At 44.7% G+C, this 25,233-nt stretch overlaps 1 long non-coding RNA gene across 2 annotated transcripts in view; it reads right to left on the bottom strand.

Annotated features, from left to right (window-relative positions):
* The window catches only part of LOC125643127 (uncharacterized), a 180,779-nt gene that overhangs the window by 138,128 nt on the left and 17,418 nt on the right, over positions 1-25,233 (bottom strand). For both annotated transcript variants that reach the window (XR_007358607.2, XR_012666411.1), the window contains exon 2: positions 16,116-16,197. This is a non-coding gene — a long non-coding RNA (uncharacterized LOC125643127). The remainder of the gene's footprint in view (positions 1-16,115; positions 16,198-25,233) is intronic.

The raw sequence follows: 25,233 nt of genomic DNA, 5'->3' as shown, positions 1-25,233 counted from the left end.
ATTAAACACCACACGCATTATCCAGCAGTATATGCAGCACCAGAACCTGGCAAAGCGATACCGGGCAAGGAGGCGACGTCAGCGCGGTCACGTGAGTGATCAGGACATGGACACAGATTTCTCTGAAAGCATGGGCCCTGACAATGCATGCATCATGGTGCTAATGGGGCAGGTTCATGCAGTGGAACGCCGATTCTGGGCTCGGGAAACAAGCACAGACTGGTGGGACCGCATAGTGTTGCAGGTCTGGGACGATTCCCAGTGGCTGCGAAACTTTCGCATGCGTAAGGGCACTTTCATGGAACTTTGTGACTTGCTTTCCCCTGCCCTGAGGCACATGAATACCAAGATGAGAGCAGCCCTCACAGTTGAGAAGCGAGTGGCGATAGCCCTGTGGAAGCTTGCAATGCCAGACAGCTACCGGTCAGTTGGGAATCAATTTGGAGTGGGCAAATCTACTGTGGGGGCTGCTGTGATGCAAGTAGCCCACGCAATCAAAGATCTGCTGATATCAAGGGTAGTGACCCTGGGAAACGTGCAGGTCATAGTGGATGGCTTTGCTGCAATGGGATTCCCGAACTGTGGTGGGGCTATAGATGGAACCCATATCCCTATCTTGGCACCGGAGCACCAAGCCGCCGAGTACATAAACCGCAAGGGGTACTTTTCGATAGTGCTGCAAGCTCTGGTGGATCACAAGGGACGTTTCACCAACATCAACGTGGGATGGCCGGGAAAGGTGCATGATGCTCGCATCTTCAGGAACTCTGGTCTGTTTCAAAAGCTGCAGGAAGGGACTTTATTCCCAGACCAGAAAATAACTGTTGGGGATGTTGAAATGCCTATATGTATCCTTGGGGACCCAGCCTACCCTTTAATGCCATGGCTCATGAAGCCGTACACAGGCAGCCTGGACAGTAGTCAGGAGCTGTTCAACTACAGGCTGAGCAAGTGCAGAATGGTGGTAGAATGTGCATTTGGACGTTTAAAGGCGCGCTGGCGCAGTTTACTGACTCGCTTAGACCTCAGCGAAACCAATATTCCCACTGTTATTACTGCTTGCTGTGTGCTCCACAATATCTGTGAGAGTAAGGGGGAGACGTTTATGGCGGGGTGGGAGGTTGAGGCAAATCGCCTGGCTGCTGGTTATGCGCAGCCAGACACCAGGGCGGTTAGAAGAGCACAGGAGGGCGCGGTACGCATCAGAGAAGCTTTGAAAACCAGTTTCATGACTGGCCAGGCTACGGTGTGAAAGTTCTGTTTGTTTCTTTTTGATGAAACCCCCCGCCCCTTGGTTCACTCTACTTCCCTGTAAGCTAACCACCCGCCCCTCCTCCCTTCAATCACCGCTTGCAGAGGCAATAAAGTCATTGTTGCTTCACATTCATGCATTCTTTATTCATTCATCACACAAATAGGGGGATGACTACCAAGGTAGCCCAGGAGGGGTGGTGGAGGAGGGAAGGAAAATGCCACACAGCACTTTAAGCACAGCACTTTAAAAGTTTACAACTTTAAAATTTATTGAATGACAGCCTTCTTTTTTTTGGGCAATCCTCTGTGGTGGAGTGGCTGGTTGGCCGGAGGCCCCCCCACCGCGTTCTTGGGCGTCTGGGTGTGGAGGCTATGGAACTTGGGGAGGAGGGCGGTTGGTTACAGAGGGGCTGCAGTGGCAGTCTGTGCTCCAGCTGCCTTTGCTGCAGCTCAACCATACACTGGAGCATACTGGTTTGGTCCTCCAGCAGCCTCAGCATTGAATCCTGCCTCCTCTCATCACGCTGCCGCCACATTTGAGCTTCAGCCCTGTCTTCAACCTGCCACTTACTCTCTTCAGCCCGCCACTTACTCTCTTCAGCCCGCCACCTCTCCTCCCGGTCATTTTGTGCTTTCCTGCACTCTGACATTATTTGCCTCCACGCATTCGTCTGTGCTCTGTCAGTGTGGGAGGACAGCATGAGCTCGGAGAACATTTCATCGCGAGTGCGGTTTTTTTTCTTTCTAAGCTTCACTAGCCTCTGGGAAAGAGAAGATCCTGTGATCATTGAAACACATGCAGCTGGTGGAGAAAAAAAAAGGGACAGCGGTATTTAAAAAGACACATTTTATAAAACAGTGGCTACACTCTTTCAGGGTAAACCTTGCTGTTAACATTACATACATAGCACATGTGCTTTCGTTACAAGGTCGCATTTTGCCTCCTCCCACCGCGTGACTACCCCCTCAACCTTCCCCCCTCCCTGTGGCTAACAGCGGGGAACATTTCTGTTTAGCCACAGGCAAACAGCCCAGCAGGAATGGGCTCCTCTGAGTGTCCCCTGAAGAAAAGCACTCTATTTCAACCAGGTGACCATGAATTATATCTCACTCTCCTGAGGATAACACAGAGAGATAAAGAACGGATGTTGTTTGAATGCCAGCAAACATACACTGCAATGCTTTGTTCTACAATGATTCCCGAGTACGTGTTACTGGCCTGGAGTGGTAAAGTGTCCTACCATGAAGGACGCAATAAGGCTGCCCTCCCCAGAAACCTTTTGCAAAGGCTTTAGGACTACATCTAGGAGAACCGCAAATGCCAGGGCAAAGTAATCCTTTCACATGCTTGCTTTTAAACCATGTATAGTATTTTAAAAGGTACACTCACCAGAGGTCCCTTCTCCGCCTGCTGGGTCCAGGAGGCAGCCTTGGGTGGGTTCGGGGGGTACTGGCTCCAGGTCCAGGGTGAGAAACAGTTCCTGGCTGTCGGGAAAACCGGTTTCTCCGCTTGCTTGCTGTGAGCTATCTACAACCTCCTCCTCATCATCATCTTCTTCGTCCCCAAAACCTGCTTCCGTATTGCCTCCATCTCCATTGAAGGAGTCAAACAACACGGCTGGGGTAGTGGTGGCTGAACCCCCTAAAATGGCATGCAGCTCATCATAGAAGCGGCATGTTTGGGGCTCTGACCCAGAGCGGCTGTTCGCCTCTCTGGTTTTCTGGTAGGCTTGCCTCAGCTCCTTCAGTTTCACGCGGCACTGCTTCGGGTCTCTGTTATGGCCTCTGTCCTTCATGCCCTGGGAGATTTTCACAAAGGTTTTGGCATTTCGAAAACTGGAACGGAGTTCTGATAGCACGGATTCCTCTCCCCAAACAGCGATCAGATCCCGTACCTCCCGTTCGGTCCATGCTGGAGCTCTTTTGCGATTCTGGGACTCCATCATGGTCACCTGTGCTGATGAGCTCTGCATGGTCACCTGCAGCTTGCCACGCTGGCCAAACAGGAAATGAGATTCAAAAGTTCGCGGTTCTTTTCCTGTCTACCTGGCCAGTGCATCTGAGTTGAGAGTGCTGTCCAGAGCGGTCACAATGGAGCACTCTGGGATAGCTCCCGGAGGCCAATACCATTGAATTGTGTCCACAGTACCCCAAATTCGAGCCGGCAACGTCAATTTAAGCGCTAATCCACTTGTCGGGGTGGAGTAAGGAAATCAATTTTAAGAGCCCTTTAAGTCGAAATAAAGGGCTTCATTGTGTGGACGGGTGCAGGTTTACATCGATTTAACGCTGCTAAATTCAACCTAAAGTCCTAGTGTAGACTAGGGCTAAGGTGCCACAAGTACTCCTTTTCTTTTTATCTCAAAGTATTGACAAATGTACTGAACACAATTCTGCATCTCCTTTATTAGCAGACCTAGCTTGTTTAGCAACAGATCCGGGTTTTTTTTGGTGATCCCTTGAGCAGTCATTTTACATAGGCTTCGCTTTATTTTTTTTATTTGCACAATGACATCTTCATCCAAGTTAGATTTCCAAATTTTTCACCCAAGAGAAGAAGTACTGCACTTATTAAGGGCCTGATTCCTTAACCCTGCTCACATAGGGTTTTTCAGTTATTCCATTCCATTTTTCAGTTATTCCATTCCTGCACACTATTGTGAGGTGCCTGACCCCTTGTGTAAGGCAGAGCACCCTCAGGGCTGCTGTAACTTATGTTCTGCTTGCCATGGCCCTCTTAGAAGCCCTAGGAAGCAGAGAACAACCATAATGCAGTGCACGCTAGCCATGCCTGATCCACTTCCTACACTGAGGGCTGGGAGAAAGGCCAGTGTAAAGACCTTACACCAGCTCTATGCCAGGCCTTCTGTGCAGGGAATATTTTCAGGGGGCCATTTCCATCTACTTTGAGGCCCCTTTGTGCTGCCAGAGTAACATCAAGGGTGTTAGTGTAACTAAGAATAAGACCTGTAGAGTATTCTTATTGAAATAATGACTGTACACAGAATAGATCGTTACACATTGTGAGTAAGGGTGGAAAAAATATCAGGCCCCAAACATATGCACAATGATTGAGATAGATAGATCATTTTATATATATATATATATATATATATATATATATAATGAAGTGAGCAGTATATATATATATATATATAATGAAGTGAGCAGAATAATATTCTCTCATACTCTTTGGGAAATTGGTGACCTTTCAGCATCCAGCCCTACATTAGTCGATTAGGTATGCAAGTTATGTAAAAACAATTTCTTCCTAATCTGCTCTCATCAGCTCCAGGTTATGGGAGTTCAGAAATCTACATACATTTGATGCTAATGGAAAATCTGCATCGTGACTCCCTGGGGTGTCCTGAGTGTGTGACAGTAATGAGCCAGCCATGCATTGCTGTGTTTGCCCACAGAAAAAAGAGGTCAGTAAGATGGTGGTTTATGTTTACGTCATGTCTGAGTGAGGCAGCCTTTCACTCTAGAAAGCTGGGACTCCTGCTCTCACAAACAACCCCTGAAGGCCAGCAACAATCAGTTACTTGTGGCATCCATATTCATTTGTTGCCATGTTTCAGTTGGACATTTGCTGCACAGTTTGAGAACAGTTCCACGTTTTTTGAATCATGATGACCTGCGGGGTTTGGGCAGCTGTGCACGCCCCTTTAACTTATCATTCTCTCCCACCCTAAGGAGAGTGACACATGGGCGTATCAATGAAGAAGTATAATAAAAGGCGGGGCGTGGCACATTGCAGTATTCCCACAGACTGGCGCATGTCAAAACAATCTGTTTTCTAAAACCTGGATTTCGAGTAAGCACAGACCAACTGCTCCCGGGATAATCACTGTCTTGAGCCTTCCCCAAAACTGAAACTTAAACCCAATTGTTTTAGTGGGTAAAGAAAAACAAAAGGGGAAGAAGGAGGGGGGATTTTTTCTTTGAATTTTCACATGGTTCTGCATTTCCAGGTTTGAAAACGTATGGAAATACAGCAAGTGAAGCTATTCTTGTCATGCCTAAGCTATCTGAAAACATGACTGATAGCAAATTTTGCAAGAAAGCCTGTTCTCATAAGAATTCCAGTTTAGGGGTTTGCCTGGAAGTTACCTGCCATTTCAGGGAGAGGGAAAGGAAGTTATTCTCTGGTTGCTGGCTGAGTGGTCATTGTCTCATGTTAGTAGCTGGACAAAGTAGGTAGTCCTCTAAGGGGCCAATCAGTAAGCAAAGGAAAAAAACAAAGAACTTTTAAAAAGCATTAATATTTTGCACCTTGCAACTAAGCATCTCTAAGTGTTTTTCAAATATTAACATCTTTGTGAGGTGAGTATTAATTATCCTATCCACTTTGCAGATGAGAAAACTAAAGCACAGCCTGATTCCCACTGCCTTGTACCTTGCATACTCATGAAGACCCATGCAAAGGGGATATTAAATTATACCAAATCAGAATGGAATCCACTTTGCACTGCTATCTGAGAGCTAAATATTATTATTGTAACTGACTATATATGGCCAAGGCAGTGGGGAATCAGGCCCAGAGAAATTACGGTATACAGAATCTGCCTGAGAGATTCTTAACATTAGACAGCACTGTATGTATGTTGAGGAATGAATAAGCAAATGCTAATATCTAAATCGATATTATGAGCCTCATATGCTAAAGAACTGCTTGAGAAATGCATTTCCACAATACAAGCAGTTGGAATGCTTCTCACATGCTTATGAAATGCACTGAGCTTTGTCTTGGGTGGCAAGAAGCTCACACTGCCCATGAGTAAGCAATGGAATCCTTCAAGGGGTCTCGAGACTCAGACAAGCTACTGCAGGGGCTAAGAGGAAAGGAGGAAATGGGGCAAAAATCAAGCCAAGGAAGTGGAAACATGAAAAACAGCCCATGGATTGGAGAGTCCCCAGGACTACTCAGCACCCAAACAAAACCAGAGAAAACATTTAAAGTTAATGGCTTGTAGGTCGAACGTACGGGTCAGCAACTATCTTTCATCGGCATAGAAACCACTCTGCTTAGCGTACGCATGCATACACACACACACATACACACACACATTTGCTTGAAATAGTATTTTATTAGAAAGCTTTATTTGGGAGGCTGGAGGGGAAAGCACCGTGACTTAATGGCGCCCTAGAAGGTAAAGCTCCCATTAAGACCCCCTGCTATAAGATGTATGAAGTGCTTCGACAGTGCATAGATATGGGAGCTTCCCTAGTTGTTTCTCATGCTCGTATTTTAGGAGAAAAATAAATGGACTAGTGGTCAGATGATCTCAGAGCACAGAAGCACTTCAAGGCTGTTAACAATGAAGACAGTATCCTCTACCGGATTCATGTATTATTAAGCTATCAATAGTATAAATAGTTACATCCTCTCCTTGCTCCATTTTTAGGGTTAAAGTTAAGTCACTCAGCTTCCTACTATTTATTATTCTCAGAGTTGCACTTGCTTTCCTCTCTCACACTTTTCCAGTTACCTTTCCTTACTGGCTCTTTATTCCCAGTGTTCTTCATTTTCCTCTGCCCCTACCTCAGCTTTGTTCCATCTCTCCTTTATTCCTGTTCTGAAGCCTCTGTTTTCTTTTCAGCAGTGTCCAGCTCCTGCTGTCCTTGCTACCATTTAACACACAAAGAAACTGAGCATCTTTAAAAAATGAAGTTGCTTTGGCAGACTTGGTTGCCTGCCCCTTCCCCCCCGCCCTCCCCCCAAAAAAAAGAAAAGAAAAGAAAAGAAAAATACTCACAGCATAAGACAGTCCCCAGGAGAGGAGAGAGCAGAATTCAGAGGACGACATTTATCCTGCACGATATGGGTGTTTATTTTTTAACAATTCTTGTGAGAAGAATGCCAATTCTTATTCTGCCAGTTTGCAACTTGCAACCCAAGCATTGTAATGAGAACAATGGATGTCACTGGTGGCAGTTTGTGTTCCTACTCTAGAACCTTCGTGTCAAAGGAGCAGAATTATGGAAGAAGAGGAAAATTGGCATAACTGACTGAAATTGACTAAAGGGCAGTAAATAAAAAATCTTAGATCTGAATGAGATTTTTTCCAAGCTCTTGGCTGGAGAAAGGTTACCACCACTACAATCAGTTTGTTTGGAGCCTGTTGCAGAGATTGTTCCTTCTATTCTCTTTTCTTTTCTAGTCCCATCATCTATCCTTTTTAAAAATCATTTTCTTTTCATTGGCTCTTCAGTTGAGCCACTCATTTCCATTCCACTTCCTTCATCCAGGCCCGGCTGCAGGGAAGTACTCCTTTCCGAAAGTAACACTTCCTCTCAGTGACCATGTTGAGATGGTTCTTTCAAGGGATCAGGAACAGAAGTATAGCAAAGAGAAGGCCTTTTAGACCGTGAAGCTGGGCTGCTTGGCAAGAGGAGTAAAATATAGTACATATCACATTCACCAGAGTGCATTTACTGAATATAGAGTCTTTTCATTGATACAATAGTTATTCATATCTGATAGATAACACAGAACTCACTTGTGCTCCATAACCAAAAATGGCCTTGCTTTCTGATCCTGTCACAGCCTGGCCAGCTCTGCATCCCTGAGACATGAGGCAATCAAGATGAACAGAGTCTGTGGTTTAAAATGTCTCTTTTAGCTCTTTTATCCTCCGACCACAAAATACAATGTGTACAAAACATGAATCACAGGCAAAAGAAAAACTGTCCCCTTTGGTCTTGTGGCTGCCACACCACAAAGACTGGGCATACATAACAAAGTCCCATTCCCCGCCTCTGCCCCGCCCCCAGGCATTTCACCAAGCCAGGTCTCACTGTTGGGTCAAATTTAATAAGAGACCTACTCCCCAAACCTTCCTCTTAGTAGTTCTCTTCAGTACTGATAACTCATTTCTGCTGACCCCAGCCTCATTTCTTCCTCACACCCAAAGAGCTGGTTTCTTGGCAGAAGTGAAGGCAAATACCTGCTATAATTTCCCTTGAGGGATAGTCCATCCCATGCAAACACCTGACAGACCTATACACCACATCAAACACCTTAATTCAAAGAGGCAGGACAAACTGGTTCCCACCCCCCTTTCAGTCACAACAAGCCAACAACTTGTTGACCCATCTATGGGAACAAGCATTAAGCTAAAATCTACCTGCCAGCACAGCAGAGAAGACTCCATGAGAGAGATGGGTGTGATATAAAAACCCAAGCAGAGCAGAACAAAAGAGAAAGAGCAAGCAGAGATGAACAGAAAAAAGTATCTGTGGATATTCATTCCAATTTTAGTTACTTGTTTCATAGTCTCAAGATATCAGGAACCACAGAGAAACTGAGAGACTGAATTATTCAAAATATTGACAATTTTATATGCAGGTCTTCGCCTCTGGGTTGCAAGTCAGACTCCAAACCAGAATGATGGTTGCTGAATGTTGCTACTATCTGGTGAATATCTAAGAGTCTCATGTGAAATTATTGGTGATCTCTGTCTAGTTTAGGAACTAAACTGATATTCACGTTATAAAACCACCCCCATGGTTGACCCAAACTGGCTCCTGTGTTGTCTGTTTCAAGAGAATGGCCAAGGAACAAATGGACCTGCAAACTGAACCTCAGGGTCACCTTTACAGCTGGTCTCTGGAGTTCAGGGCCGAGACATGTTGACGTGTCTCTGTGGAGAAGCTAGTACTCGAACAGCTTCTTTTCTCCTTGTTCTTACCCTTGTGGATAAATGAAGGACTTTAGTCTTCAGAGCTCATCGATCCAAAATTCACTAACAATATAGTAATAAAGCAGACAAGGAAATTAAGATGTCTGCCTCTTTTTAATATTCTAATAAAGCAAACTACTCCGGATTAAAAGCGATAAAAATGGTGGATTAAAAGTGTGTCAACTAATCTCTGTAAAGTGTAGTAAGGATCCTAAAGTAGAGGCAATTTGGGCCCAATTTGCAAATTTGGATGCTTAAATATAAGCACCTAAATATTAATTTTGGCACATATTTAGCGGTTTCTTTAAGTGCCTACAGTTAGGCAAACAAGTCATAAATAAATAACTTATAAATGGTGTTTGTACACTGGGCAGCATCTTCTAAAAGGCCAGAGTATAACACTGATAGACAGGAAATCTACTTGGGTAGGAAGGAAGAAAGAAGTGGTGAAAACGGAATAAACTGGTGCCCTTTCATGATGGTTTGAAGTTAACCCACCCTCAGTTTTCTACCTACGTAGCCCCCAAAAGACTATTTTCTCTCACAACAGTGGTTCACCTGGGAAGGAGAGGTGGGGGTCAGTGTGAAGGGATATCTTCCAGGGAATCTAACTGGTAGCAACTTGGGGTAATGGAGGATCTGAAGTTGGAGGAGAGAGGGTATTTCCCAGCCAAACACGGTAATGAAGGTATTAGAGATGGCCGTAGTTCTATATCCTGCAAAATCCTTATCTATGTACCATACAAACAGAACATGATCGCTTGAATGATAAGAAAAGCAAAGATGCATTATGTCCAATAGCTTAGTTTATTGTCACGTGTATTTTTAACCATAATTATGCTCAGCTTTTTCTACAACCAATATTGCATTGAAAATATTTTATTCATATTTGCACTATACTAAAAACCAATGAAAAATGCATTCCATGTACTTTTTAAAGTCTGTGGTTCATCTGAGTTTTTTGATGATTGCTTTTAATCTTTGTGAAATTATAGGTTTCAAATAACCTTCAGTATTCCAGCCAAACTCCCCCAATTAACTGTGTTCCTTAGTTTACTGTATTGTGGAGGCCCAGGATATTAAAATGAGTCGCAGGAAGAAACCTACTCAGATTAAATATAATCACTACCTACTAGACTTATTTTTCATAGTGACCTGACCTCTGGGTAGTTACTCACAAAATTAAAACGGCATAAACCCTCCCCATCCCCTCACCCTCTTGCAATTCTCTGCCTACTTCTGCAGTGTGATTTGGATTGTCACTTTGTACTTTGCTGTCCATTTTCTATTAGATTCTAAATTGGTCCTGTCTCAAAAACATGAGTCCCCGTGCGATATATCTAGCCTCATTGTGACATCATGCTCCTGCCAATCACTGAGAGTTAAAAGCACCCTGCATGCAGCCCCATCAGGCTCTGCTGCAAACTGACGCAAATCAAATGCTTCCAGCTATCTGTGCAGCTGCCACTGGCTGCTCTGACTGTAGCCCCTTAATTCCACTGGGGAGAAGGGGGGGGGCTCAGTCTGTTCCATTATGGCCTGGTATTTTAGATAATCAGCCTACTTTTTAAAACGCAGCCAACATGGCATGCAGAGCGCTTGCCTAGGTCAAGGAGAAGCTGTTCTTTCTCACAGCTACCAGTGGAAAGATAAATGCTGCACCATTGAACAGCTTATCTGACTGTCTCTCAAGCCACACGATATATTCTTCCCCAGTACACACAGCAGGGGTTTGTTCACTCTATTTAAAGCCAGACACCTGTCTTTGGAGCTTCAGCTTTGAAATAAGATGAAATACGTGAAGAGACAAGCTATTTCTAATGACTCAGGGGAGGGGAAAACCTCACAAAACGTCTGCAAAAGCTGCCTGAGAATTGTGGAACGTGAACAAAAATACTGCACAGAACAAGGTTCGGTTCATTTCTCTGGCTGAGTGTGTATGACAGTCTGGAATCCTGGGGCTGAGCCTGGCCTCCAAGGCCAGGTCTACACGACAGACTTCTGGCAGCACAGCTGTGTCGGTCATGGCTGGGAAGAGATGTGATCCCTGACCAACCCAGCTGTGCCGGCAGAAGCCCCCAAGGTAGAGACGCAGCTCTCCTGGCAAAGCTGTGCTTTTACCATCATCGCTCGTTTCACTTGTGGGAGGTGGTTTTACTATATTGATACAATGCACAGCTCTGCCGATATACTATTACTGTGCTGGTAAAGAACTCCTAATATAGATGTGGCCTAATCTTGAGGGGAAGTTGGAGAGGGAGGGCAGCAGGAATCGCCAGAGGAAAATGTTCAAGTAAGAGCAACACATTCTGTTGCTTGTTCTCTATTTGATTCCTTACCAAGTATCTTGGTTAAATCATGAACTGCTATCATAGCATTACCCAAAACGGCCACCACAGCCTGGAATCTGTCAGCATGAGAAATCCTGTTTTTTCTGGGGTTTATAAATTATCTGTTTGAAACTGCAACAGTAGAAAATCAGTAAACATGCAATTTCCCTCTTTCTTTCTCTTTCCTTTTCCCCCCTTACACTTTATTTCAATTGGTTCAGCTGGCTTGCATTTACAGACTGGCAAAAACAAACTCAACATGCAGTACAAGGCTCAAAGCTTCCACCACTTTCTGAAACAGCACCAGCAACAACAAGCCTGGATTCTTTTCTTTAATTTTTTTTTTTTAAAGAGAATGATGCTTACGAAAGATGCTGAATCAACAGCACTGCAGACTGATGTTCTTTATTTATCCATAGGTACAGCATGGACAGAGACAGGGCATGCTATTCCAGGCTGCCCCTGTCCCCATGTACTCACTCCTACCTTGGAGGGACCTGACTGCAGGCACAACCTCTAAAGAGAGAAAGGGCCCTTTCTCCATGCCAATTTCTTGGCTTGTTTGCCTTGACACCCCTCAAGAAGTCAGTTAATGATAAGTGTAATGGTAAAATGCTCCCTTGTTGTATTGTATGAACCAGGGGTGGTCAAACTGTGGCTCATAAGCCACATGAGGCTTTTTTACCATTAAAGTGTGACTTGCAAAGCCCCACCCCCATTCTCCACCTACCAGACCAGCGGGTGGGGGAGGAGGGGAAGAGGGGAAGCTCGGGACCTCTGCCTTTCAGCAGAGTGGTGGGGTAGGGACTTCTGCCCAGCGGGAAGGAGGGTCTTGGGGCGTGCACCTTCCAGAACTTGGGGCTTCAGCAGGAGCGGGGCTGAAGCCCCAAGCCCTGTCAGGCACCTCTTGGGACTGAAGCCCCAAGCCCCAGCGCCCAGCAGGGGTACCCCAGCTCTTGAACTTCTGAAGATTGTCATATGCGGATCAGAGGAGCAGTAAGTTTGACCACCCCTGGAATGAACAAAAGCCAAAAGATTTTGCCAGCGCTACAGTCCTTAAAATGGGAACTGGAGAGACAAAATATTGAAGCAGAAGACATTTTCATAGTATGCCCATGCATAATTGCTATGTTTCATAACTGGTTTTATTTTTGTTGTTGTTTTTTGCTGCATCTCTATTTCATACCCCTTCCCTTTAGATTTTGGTGTTATGGTTTTACTATGCTAAGTCCCACTGATTTTGGTGGGAGGTTGCCACGTATTTCCACCGTAGCAGTTCCAATGAGGACCTCAGGGAGCTGTGATATATGGACATAGCAAAGGAACTCGTTAGCGTGCAGTGTTTTTACTAATCAAAGCACTGATTTCAGTGCGTTTGAAATGTTCTGTGTCTGTGTGTATCAAATGTGGTACATGCACAGAAAAAATGAAATTTTAGAAGGCTCTGCACTATGCATGTAGGACATTTGATTAATTAAAGCTGAGATGTAACATTTCAGTTATACACATACATGAGTTGGGCATGTATATATCTGAGTCGTGATATCAGAAGGGATCTAGCAGGCCCAGCAGCTTTACGGATGGCTTCCCTATCACTACCATTTATTTCCAATCTCCCACATCCTGCAGGGTGAATCAACATGTGAAGTTTGTTTAGCATGTACAAAATCCAGATTGCATGTTCAAATGTGTGTGCACACCGTCAAATAAACATACCGGAACCTTTCTTTTTCTTGTTGATTTATACCTAAACAAAAATATAAAAATAAATAAATAAAAATAAAAAGTAAAAAACTAAGTTAATGTGCAATAGTACTGTGTACACATATACACATCAGTCACCCGTTCAAAACTATGGTTCCCACAGCAATTCTAATTTAGACCCCTTGCAAATATATACTATGGTGGCTTGTATTGCTATACATATATGGCAAAATCCTGCTCACCCCCACTTGAGTGAGTTGCTCCATTGACTTCAGAAGGAGTGTTTGTGCAAGTAATATGAGCAGGGTTGGACCCAAAGTTCCAGGACTGGATTCCGTAACTTGGTAAACATCCCCAGTGCCAATTGCATTCAAAGGCAGTTGCAGGTACTCAGCATCAGGCCCTTTTATGTTATGGCATTAAAGATCATCAATTATACAGTAAGACTAAATGATACTGTATCAATATATGTGGGTAAAAAGAGCAAATGACAGCTGTTGTGGGAATTAGAATTATGACTACTCTAACTTTTGTGTATGACTGCTCTAAATTTAGCCCACATATTGCATTTATGTATATGTATTGTTTGCACCTAATTTAAATCAACATGAATTTTTAAAGTCTGCTTTAGGTATCTCTAATGAAGGTCCATATAAAAGCAAATTCCATGTTATATCAATTCTGTATGGGTATCCCATGTATTGTATAAATCAACCATTATAATGGTTCCATGAACATTTGAGGAAGCCTGAAGGAGCCATAGATCTGTTACATTCTCAGTGAAAGTTAGTAGGTTCCCTCCTTCTGTAAACATCTCACTTTGCATTAGGAGCCTTTTCAGTATCTATGCAACTACTGTTAAAAGGTTAGCAAGCGATTTTTGTTTAAATAACTTGTGTACTATTGGTTACATGCACAAGTACTCCTTTTCTTTTTGCGAATACAGACTAACACGGCTGTTCCTCTGAAAACAAAGTAAGGTAATTGCAAAAGTTGACAATGAAATAATGTTAAGGGTCTGAGCAAACTTGGCAACAGCAAGCAAATTCAGGACCAGCATCACCACTCTGGTCTTTAGCTCATCACACCGTACATTGGTGCCATACCCTCCCTCTCTCCTCCTATCCTACCCTGCCTATGGCCCATATCCCAGATCCTGCACCCTCCCTCTCTGTTCCTCCTATCCACTCTGGCCATACCCGAGCTCCTGCACTCTTCCCCTCTGGCGCTCCCGCATTGGATCCTGTCTCCCGTTCCTCCCATACCTTCTGCTTCTCCCTATCCTCTGGCTCTTGCACCCTCTTTTTCTTCCCCCTGACCAGCCCTCCCCCCGCCCTCACTCCTCTGCATTCCAGTGTGCCTGCTTCCTCTTGCACATTGCCTGAGTGCCAAAAGGGAGAGCAGTGAGATAACAGGAAAGATAGTCTCCTTGCTCTCAGTTCTGGTGCCAGGTACCACAGCAGCTGCAGCGGCAGTCAGAAGGAGCAGTTGCAAGGGAAGTCCAGCTCAGCCCTAGAATGGAGCATGCTCAGTCACTCTGTGGATACAGCACAAACAGAGTCTGGTTGGCATGTAGGACCTGTGAGGGGATGGAGTAAGCTCTATACAGAAGGAATCTGAAGAGAATTTAGCTGTCAAACTCTTAACTTCTACTGAGCATATGCGAGCTGAGGTTTTTCAGAGATTTATAACTTGGCCAAATTTAGGCTAATTTTCACAGAACAGCAAAAGACACATCACTAACATGCAGATGACTTTTCTGCCAAATTTCAAGTCCCTGCTTCAAAGAATGAAGGTGGTAGAGCATCTCAACCAAGCTCTGTAAGAATTATTTTATCATGGGTAAAGCAATGTATTTTCCCCTGACCACATGCTTGGAAACAGGTGAAATATTTTAGTTGAAACTTTCCAAGAAAATTCAGCCTGAGGGAGAAAGCCAGCATGGAAAATTTCAGTCTGAACAGTTAAAGTTTGGCAAAGTTATAAGTAACAGAATACAGGGTCTCATAAAGGAAAGTGCTGGACTACCTTAATGTAGGTGAGGCTACCAACTCTGCCTATAACAATAAGCCAATCTGAGCCCCCAGCTCTGTACATTCGTGGGAACAGATCAGAATTTTGCATTTTTGGCCCATCTCTAATCTACAGTATTTGCCCTGCACTAAACCCAGCAAGGCAGGCCAGCATTCTAGCAAAGAAATATTGACAACGTCTCTACTGGTCCTGCATGTCCTGATGGGGGAGGATTCTGTTCTCTAAACTCCTGTGCAAATCTATTTTCTCTGGCTATGCCCTATGGCTATGATCCTAGCCAGGATCCAGCCTTTTATAATAAACCACTCATATTATACCTGGTAAATATCATGCAACGACATAGGACTGGTCCAGCTCCAACAGAAATTAATAGCAATATTACCATTGATTTCAATGGGTACAGGATCAATGGGTACAGGATGGTATTTCTGTTTTCATTCAAATTACACTGTAACTATGGCACCAGACAGTGTAATCTGTATTATAATAGCCATGCATTTGCTTTTCCGTTAATGAAATAATCCAAAATTATCTTCATAACTTATTTGTGTACTCTAAAATCAAGCATTGCTTACTTTGGTCATCTTATAACCTTAAGATAGAAAGCTGGGATCATGATTGCTGCTTATGTTTCAAACTGCAGCACAAATTTTCATCAATCCTAATTTTCTCCAAATGTCAGAGGGAAGGGAGGAGCAAGAAAATGGAGACAGATGAAACCTAAAGCCACTAAGGGGAAGTTAATATGCTTGGTAGGAAGCTACAGTTGTTGGATCAGCAGTCTTTTAACACAGCATAGTCTCTGAGACTGCTTCTGTGCTGATGACAAGAAAGCTGGAACAGTAGTTTAAGCCCAGGTGCTGACACCAGGATTAGTTTCCAAATCCCAAGCCTGCTGCTGGTAATTTGCTTAAAACAACAACGACAACAAAAATTAACCCCCCTCTCCTCCCACAAAAATCTATACCATCTGTTGAAGGTGAGAGCAGCTGAGTATAGTAACATCTATATATACATATATATATATATATATACACACACACGTATACAACTACAATACCCATCTGCGGAAGTGAAGAAACAGATTGATAGAGCCAGAAGAGTTCACCTGCACATCCACCAATGTGATATATGCCATCATGTGCCAGTAATGCCCCTCTGCCATGTACATTGGTCAAACTGGACAGTCTCTACGTAAAAGAATAAATGGACACAAATCAGATGTCAAGAATTATAACATTCATAAACCAGTCAGAGAACACTTCAATCTCTCTGGTCACGCGATTACAGACATGAAAGTTGCTATATTACAACAAAAAAACTTCAAATCCAGACTCCAGCGAGAAACTGTTGAATTGGAATTCATTTGCAAATTGGATACAATTAACTTAGGCTTGAATAGAGACTGGAAGTGGCTAAGTCATTATGCAAGGTAACCAATTTCCCCTTGTTTTTTCCTACCCCCCCCCCCTTCAGACGTTCTTGTTAAACCCTGGATTTGTGCTGGAAATGGCCCACCTTGATTATCATACACATTGTAAGGAGAGTGGTCACTTTAGATAAGCTATTACCAGCAGGAGAGTGGGGGGGGGGGGGGAGAGAAAACCTTTTGTAGTGGTAAAACACCCATTTTTTCATGCTTTGTGTGTATAAAAAGATCTTCTATACTTTCCACAGTATGCATCCGAAGAAGTGAGCTGTAGCTCACGAAAGCTTATGCTCAAATAAATTGGTTAGTCTCTAAGGTGCCACAAGTACTCCTTTTCTTTTTAGTAACATCAAGGGAGACCACAAAGGATCAGCCCTGCCCTTACAGGCATCTACTAGTGTGTAAAGTAGATTCTAAGGCCAACAAGATAGAGAGAAAGTGGAAGATTTCAGAGGGAACTAGTTTAATCATAGAAAGATAGAGCTGAAGGGCCTCTGAAGGTCATCAAGTGCAGCCCCTTGCACTGTGGCAGGACCAAGTAAACCTCCTAGACCATCCCTGACAGGTGTTTGTCCAGCCTGTTCTTAAAACTTCCAACGAGGGGGATTCCACAGCCTCCCTTGAAAGCATATTCTAGAGCTTAACTACCCTTGTAGTTAGGAGGATTTTCCTAATGTTAATTTTCCTAATTAACCTAAATCTCCCTGGCTGCTGATTAAGACTATTACTTCTCGTCCTATCTTCAGTGGAAATAGAGAACAATTGACCATAGTCTTCTTTATAAAAGCCCTTAACATATCTGAAGATTGTTATCAGGTTCCCCTTAGTCTTCTTTCCTCAAGATTAAACATGCCTTTTTTTTTTTTAAACTTTCCTCATAGGTCAAGTTTTCTAAATCTTCTATCATTTTTGTTGCTCTCTTTTGGACTGTCTCTAATTTGTCCACTTCTTTCCTAATTTGTGGTGCACAGAATTGGACGCAATAGTCCATCACCAGTGGCAAGTAGAGCAGAACAATTACTTCCCCTACGACACTCCTATTAATATACCCCAGAGTGATATTAGCCTTTTTCACAGTTCCATCACGTTGTTGACTCATATTCTATTTATGATCTACTATAGCCCCCAGATCCTTTTCAGCCGCTCTACCACCAAGCCAGTTAGTCCCCATTTTGTAACTGTGTGTTTGATTTTTCCTTCTTAAGTGAAGTACTTTGCACTTGTCGTTACTGAATTTCACCTTGTTGAATTCAGACCAATTCTCCAATTTGTCCAGGTCATTTTGAATTCTAATCCTGTCCTCCCAAGTTGTAGAAATCCCTCTAGCTTGGTGTCATCTGCAAATTTCATAAGCACACTCTCCGCTCTATTATCCAAGTAATCAATGAAAATATTGAATAGTTGAATTGAATTGAAACCCAGGGCTACCCCCTGTGGGACCCCACTAGATAAACCCTCCCAGTCTGAGAGTGAACCATTGATGACTACTCTCTGAGTACAGTCTTTCAACCAGTGGTGCACCCACCTTCCAGTAATTTCATCTAGACTCCATTTCCCTAGTTTGCTTATGAGAATGTCATGTGGAACTGTTTCAAAAGCCTTACTAAAATCAAGATATACCACATCTACTGCTTCCCCCAATATGCTAGGCCAGTAATCCTGACAAAGAAGGAAATAGGTTGGTTTTGCATGATTTGTTCTTGACAAATCCACGCTGGCTATTCCTTATAATCCTATTATCTTCTAGGTGCTTACAAATTGTTTGTTTAATAATTTCTTACAGTATATTTCAGGTATTGAAATTAGACCGAATGGTCTATAATTTCAGGGTCCAAAATTAATGGGTAGCTAATACCATCAGACTAAAGCATAATGTGTCTTGTAGCAGAGGTTTGTTTTTAATTTTTTGAGATGTCATAAAAATTATTAAGCTTGCAAAGAGCATCCCAGAAACACTCTTCAACCTAGAGCCTATTCTCTATTTAGTGGGAGAGATGTGCTGAGTTGTACTTCAGAATGGTTATATGTTGCTTTATAACAGGAATGGAAGGATGACCCTGTGCTTAAGGCACTAAACCAGGACTCAGGAGATCTGGGTTCAGTTCCAGGTTATATCACAAGCTTCCTTTGACGTTAGACAAGTCACTTTAGCTCTCCAGAGCCTCAGTTCACCAGTTGTAAAGTGAAAATAATAATGCTCCCTTTGTCTTGCCTATTAGATTGTAAGCTCTGCAGAGCAGAGAGTTCCTCACTATGTGTCTGTGAAATGCCTAGCACCATGGAGTGTGGATCTTGGTTGGGGTCTCTAGATGGTACAATAGTACAAATAATTAATAATAGGACCCAATACTCTATTGAATGGTTAAGGCCCACGTCCCTCTATCCTCCCTGGCCTTTTAAGCACTGTCGTTCTAACTAGGGTTGCCAGCCATCCAGTTTTCAACCAGAATGCCTGGTTGAAAAGGGACCCTGGCGGCTCTGGTCAGCACCACTGACCGGGCCGCTCAAAGTCCAGTCAGTGGCGTAGTGGGGCTAAGGCAGGCTCCATGGCTCCGCGTGGCTCCTGGAAGCAGCCAGCATGTCTGACTCCTAGGTGTAGGGGCAGCCACGGGGACTCCACATGCTGCCCCTGCCCCAAGTGCTGGCTCCTCAGCTCCCATTGGCTGTGAACCATGGCCAATGGGAGCTGCAGAGCTGGTGCTTGTTGGCACAGGCAGCGTGCAGAGCTCCCTGGCCCCTCTGCCTAGGAGCCGGACATGCCAGCCGCTTCCGGGGGCTACCTGAGGTAAGCACCACTGGTCGGAGCCCGCACCTTGAATCCCCGGCCACAGCCCAACTCCCTACCTCAGGTTAGAACCCTCTCCTGCACCCTAACTCTCTCCCAGAGCCCGCACCTCAACCCCTTGCCTCAGCCCTGAGCTCCCTCCCGCACTCTGAACACCTCCGCCCCAGCCCAGAGCCCCTTCCTGCACCCCAACCCCCTACCTCTGCACAGAGCCCTCTCCCGCACTCCAAACTCCTCATTTCTGGAGCAACCCTGGAGTTCACATCCCCAGCCGGACCCTCACCACCTCCTGCAGCCCAACCCCATGAGCCAGCCTGGTGAAAGTGAATGAGGGTGGGGGAGTGTGAGCGATGGAGGGAGGGGAGATGAAGTGAGTGGGGGCAGGGCCTTGGAGAAGGGACATGGGGTGGGGCAAGGGTGTTCGGTTTTGTGCAATTAGAAAGTTGGCAACCCTAGTTCTAACTATACTGAACGTCCAAAATAAAAGCATTTCAGGGGGACTCCTCTATCTAGGTAACCTTTTAAACTATTTTTAAAAAATCCTGTTCTTACACTTATTAATTTTATGGGTGAATTTAATGCTCTTGAATGTAACTAATTATTCAATTTGTCCATAGCTGGCAAAGTGCAGTCAGGCTTCCTCATGCACAGCGCTGACCTGCAACGGCCCTGCTCTTCAAGTCCCAGGCCTCGTTTGAACAGAGTGTTAGTCCTGTCAGACTGTGTGGTGGTTTGTGATGTGAGAGTATCTGTTAGGGGCTTTCCTTCTTTTTTTTTTTAACATGGTATAGTGCCATCTGCTGGAATAGTTCAGGGACCACCATCAGAAAAAACAAAAGAAGGGTCTCCACCAGGTACCATGAACCATTCCAGTGACTGGCACAGTGTTTAAAATCGCTAACAATAGGACCACATCCTTTTAAACTGTTCCTGCCTGCTGCATCTGCTCTAACTCGTCACAGGAAGGGACAGTGATTTGTATGTGAACCAAAGTTGCACTATGTAATTACATATCTGATTATGGAGTAAGGTATACAGGGAAGGAACAGTAAACTGCAAATGAAAAGTAAATCAGGAGATAATTCTCTATTACTGTATAAATAAGGGTAGTCAGTTTTTGTAGTTATACCAGGAAAATGCAAGATATATTGTAGTTCCAAAGATTCAGACTGGTTAGGATGATGTCCCTGGTTTTTGTACTGTCAGAAGAGATCTAACAGGCTGACTCATTTGTATATTTCTCCAATATTTCTGCTGTCATTAAGTAAATCAGAAAAAGATGGGAAATTTTATAGGGACAGTGCCAAGGATGACCAGCCAAAATCTTTACCTATCAAATGACTTAAAAGAATTATACAAACGCATCTACTCAAAATAATTTTCAAAAATATTTAAACACATATTTCCTCATTTTTGTTTGGAAACTTGAAACCACCACTAACACTAGTTTTTTTACTGGCATGCACTGAAAACAGTCTTCCTTTGACTCACTCATTTCCCTCCCAAAACTAAGCAAGAAGTCTATGAGAAGTGAGGAGGGAGGTGTGACAGGTTCCCCCCGGGATGTCGCCTGGAACTGGGGTACCATTGAGCCCTCCTGACCCACCAGCCTGGGCTCCTTCTCACACAGTGCTACTGTGACAAGCTGCAAAGCCCTCCAGCCTGAAATTTTACCAGCGTACATACAGTTGGGGACACACCCAGCTTCAGTTACATGCAGGCTCTCTGACCAGCCTCTGCATAGGAAGGCTACAGCTAAGGGAACTCCCAGCTTCTCAGGCACACCCCGCCCTCTGAAATATAAACCCAAAATTATACTATCTTGTGCTGCACAGGGAATGGTACAGTGTACGCTCATAAAATTCACCCCCTCCCTCAATGTGGAGAGGAATATGCAACAGCCTTTTGCCCCTGAACTAAGATTACCATACACTTCACTCCAACTCACTCATTTAGATAAAGCAAAAACAAGTTTATTAACTACAAATGATAGATTTTAAGCGATTATAAGTGATAGTAAACAGATCAAAGCAGATTACCTAGCAAATAAACAAAAACTCAAACTAAGTTTAATATACTAAATAGACAGGATATGAATAGCAGATTCTCACCCTAAGAGATGATACAAGCAGGCTGCAGATTCTTAAGGGGCAAGCTGTACTTGCTTTACAGCTTGGAATCCCCAAGTGTTCCATTCACAGGCTAGATATCCCTTAGCCTGGGTCCAGCACTTCCCATAGTTCAGTTTTTGTTCCTCAGGTGTTTCCAGGAGTCTTCTTGTGTGGGGAGTGAAGAACACCAGATGATGTCACTCCTTGCCTTATATAGGTTTTGCATATGGCGGGAACCCTTTGTTCCAAAGCCTGGTTCCTAGACCAGTCTGTGGAAAAATATTGATATCCCAAGATGGAGTCTAGAGAAATGTGGTCTCATCACATGTCCTTGTAGAGTCATAGCAACCATTACTTGGAGGCTGTCTGTAGCATGTTCAAGAAGACTCCCCAGCTGGGAGCTTCTCCTAAGGCCTATTGTTTATTTCCTAATAGCTCATTGCCCTGAATAGGCCCTTCCCCACCCACTGTCTAGACCAGGGATCTCAAACACGTGACCCGCAGGGTTATTTTCTGCAGCCCGCGAGCTCCCTGCAGTCTCCCCGTCCCCCCCAGCACTTACCTAGAGCAGCTCTGGCCCGGCGCGCACCAGGGGAAGGCAGGCCCCCTCCCTGCCTGCCTGTCCTGCCCCCACGCCACTCCAGGAAGTGGCTGGGACCTGGGGGCACAGGGGTCTGTGTGTTGCCCTGGCTGCTCCTCCAGGTACCTCCCCCGAAGCTCCCATTGGCCATGGTTCACCGTTCGGGGAAGGTACAGGAGGAGCGGCCAGGGTGCACAGCCAATGAGAGCTTCGGGGGAGGTACCTGAAGGAGCGGCCAGGGCAGCACACAGACCCCTGTGCCCCCCCAACACGGGTCCTGGCCACTTCATGGAGTGGCACAGGGGCAGGGCGGGCAGGCAGGGAACCTGTCCTGTCCCCAGTGCAGGGCAGGCCGGACCTGCCCCCCAAACCCTACCTGCAGCCAAACCCCCTGCCCTGAGCCCCCTGCCGCACGCCTCCTGCACCCCGACCCCCTGCCCTAAGCCCCCTGCTTCACCCTGCACCCCGAACGCCTGCCCTGAGCCCCCTGCCGCACCCCAAACCCCTCCTGCACCCCGACCCCCTGCCCTGAGCCCCCTGCCACACCCCACCCCCCTGCACCCCGAGCCCCTGCACTGAGTCCCCTGCTGCACCCTGCACCCGACCCCCTGCCCTGAGCCCCCTGCTGCACCCTGCACACCTCCTGCACTCCAACCCCCTGCCCTGAGCCCCCTGACGCACTCTGCACCCTCTGGGGGCAGGGAGGGGGCAGAGTTGGGGTGGGGATTTCGGGGAAGGGGTTGGAAGAGGTGGGGCAGGGGCGGGGCCTCAAGGAAGGGGTGGAGTGGGGGCGAGGCCAGGGCAGCGTGGTGGGTGGTCAGCGGTGCAGCCTTCGGGCCAATGTACTAGTCCTCATGTGGCCCTTGTGGTCATTTGAGTTTGAGACCCCTGATCTAGACTGAAAGCTTCTGGTCTAGCGAGTGTTACCCAGGTGTAATTAAATTTGAAATTCAGATACATAGTCAGTATTCATAACTTCAGATACAAAAATGATGCATGCATACAAATTGGATAATCGTATTCAGCAAGTCCTAACTTTCCCAGTGACACCTCTCATGACTTATCTTGCATAAACTTCATTATAATTATGTCAATCATATTATAATATCACTGCAAAGAATATGGGGTGTAGCGTCACAAGAGAAACAATGCAAAAAACAAAACAAGAAAAGATTATGCTCTTCAAGATGTGGGCATGTCTTATTGAATAACTGTGTGATCATATTAGTCACCTTTGTCCTTACTTTCTCCTCTATTATTTTTTCCTATCACCCCCTCACTTGTATCATATCATAGTTAGACTGCAAAAACCTTTATGGGCAGAGGCTGCATCTTTGCTTGTTTTGAAGGTACCAATGGCATTTTGGGGTGCTTGAAGTAAATAAATATTAAATAATAATAATAGTAGCAGTTGCTAGGCATACTCCGGCCTGCCTGGATGGTAGCTAGCACAGTTCTCCAATGGGAAGTTATTTGGATGGAACCTTTTCATTTTTGCAGTCATTTCGGCAAGTGTCTATCTGGATACTTGCTGGCCCCTTTGTATTTGTAAATCTAAAGTATTGTCATCCTTACACCTGCAGAGTGAGAGAGCCCATTAAAGCCCTTGAACAGAAAAGCCTCTCAACGGAGCTGGATTCTGTGCATTTGTGGCATGCCATTGCCAGTAAAGTATTTATATGCCTTAGAAAGACATTATGCTTCCTCCTGTGACAACTACTGTTCTTTGTTTGAATAGCTGAAATAGTTCCATATCATATGGGCAATGAGGTCATGGTGGAATGTCAAAACACTTTGTTCATTTGAGGTTTGGGGAGTTTTTGTAGCCTGTTCCAAATTCTAGTTCTCATTACTCAGTTGCTTTTATAGGGTTAGTAGCCAAAGGAATTTAACCTTGTGCTGGGTCATACAGTTGTGTACTGACTTTTTCATAATAGCTCTGAAGTTACTGCTAAAAGCAATACTTTTGCAGGATGACATTGCTCTATATGGTAGCTAAGCAGCTTGAATGGTCAAAATAAAATGCCCAACCTTGGAACCTAGCAGTGGAGCTCAGTCACGGACAAGTTCTCAGACAAGAAAAGACAAATTTCCTAGAGTCCCAATTCTCTTCCCCTTTCCTCCAAGCAGGCATAAGCTGGGAGAGGTGCAGAAGCGGCAGGCGCAAATGGCACTTTCAGGCCAAGTGCACAGTGGGGTAATATAGGAGGGTTAGGTGTGGAGTGTTTCAAAATAAGGACTTGGAAGAGACCCAGGGAAAAAGACTACTTGGGCCTAGAATATACTAAGGGAAAAACAAAATGGTTTATTGAAGACTGACAGTCAGAACTTGTGGGATCCAGTCCTGATTCAGCCACTGAATTGTGGTGACACCTGCGATGAGTGCCTTAACTAGAGCTGAGTGAATAATTGGCAAGTAATAATTTATTCAATTAATTTTAGAACTTTTTTTTTCTTTTCACAAGCTGTTTGGGAGCAGATCAGACGTACTAACTAGTCAAAATTGTTCGCAAATTTCTTCATTGAATAGTTCTTGGTCTGCAGACCAGTTGCAAACAGTTCATACTTGTAGTCTTCATGGGTTGGTGAATTACTGAAGTCATGCAGTCTTGTGTTCTCTGATTGGATGACCCCTGTGACTATACATTTTGTATTCAGATATACAATTTGAGATTCATGTTCAGTTAATAGCAGGACATTTGAGACTAAAATTGGCTTTTCATGGATATTTATGCTGGTGTACCTCACCCCCATGAACATTTGTTGAATACAGTCATGGAGCAGTTACAAAGAAGGGGGTGTGGTGGGCAGCTATGCAACCTCCATCCTCTCTCAGCTGAGAATTCCCCAGAAATTCCCACTACACGGGGGTGGGGGGAATCCTCTGGCAAGTTTAAGGCCATTTTGTGCAGTTTACTCAGTGTGCAGTAACCTAAATGGACCAGAGAATCCAGCTCATTCTAACTAACTTTACGCACAAAAGAATTATGAGAACTATTTTCCTGGCAGAAAACCAAATTTGAAGTTCTCTCTGTGTTACACGATCTGTTTTGGCTGTGATCACTTCACATCTCAAGTCGCTTGATTCCTAAATCACTTGTCTTGTGCCCAACAGGCCAGAGAGCTGGGTAGGCAGCATTCCCAGGGTTTGGAAGGAAGTTTTACACAGGGTCAGGCTGGGTCAATACTTGGATAGGAGACCTCCAAAGGAAACCCAGATGCTACTGCAGTAGCAAGTGGTGTTGGCAGTTCAGTAGGTGGCAGTCTTGCGTCTGAATCAGTAATGAACCAACGTCACAGTATCACATTAGGGGATACAGG

The sequence above is a fragment of the Caretta caretta genome, chromosome 1 (genome assembly GCF_965140235.1).
Source record: "Caretta caretta isolate rCarCar2 chromosome 1, rCarCar1.hap1, whole genome shotgun sequence".
Lineage (NCBI taxonomy): Eukaryota > Metazoa > Chordata > Testudines > Cheloniidae > Caretta > Caretta caretta.
Note: the sequence above shows the minus strand (reverse complement) of the source record. Positions and strands in the feature narration are given on the sequence as shown.